The sequence below is a fragment of the Octopus bimaculoides genome, chromosome 3, assembly GCF_001194135.2.
Source record: "Octopus bimaculoides isolate UCB-OBI-ISO-001 chromosome 3, ASM119413v2, whole genome shotgun sequence".
In the NCBI taxonomy this organism is placed as follows: Eukaryota; Metazoa; Mollusca; class Cephalopoda; order Octopoda; family Octopodidae; genus Octopus; species Octopus bimaculoides.
Genome location: NC_068983.1, coordinates 152316070 through 152316431, shown reverse-complemented (window position 1 = coordinate 152316431; position 362 = coordinate 152316070).

Genomic DNA, 362 nt, shown 5'->3' with positions numbered 1-362 from the left:
TGTGTGTGTATATATATATATGTGTGTGTGTGTATATATATGTATGTGTGTGTGTGTAAGTATATGTATCATCATCATCATCGTTTAATGTCCGCTTTCCATGATAGCATGGGTTGGACGATTTGACTGAGGACTGGTGAACCAGATGGCTGCACTAGTCTCCAATCTTAACTTGCAGAGTTTCTACAGCTCGATGCCCTTCCTAACGCCAACCACTCCGAGAGTGTAGTGGGTGCTTTTATGTGCCACCAGCACGAGGGCCAGTCAGACGTACTGGCAACGCCTATGCTCAAGTGGTGTTTTTTATGTGCCACCTGCACAGGAGCCAGTCCAGAACCAACCCTTCAGTAGAAGTTTTTATA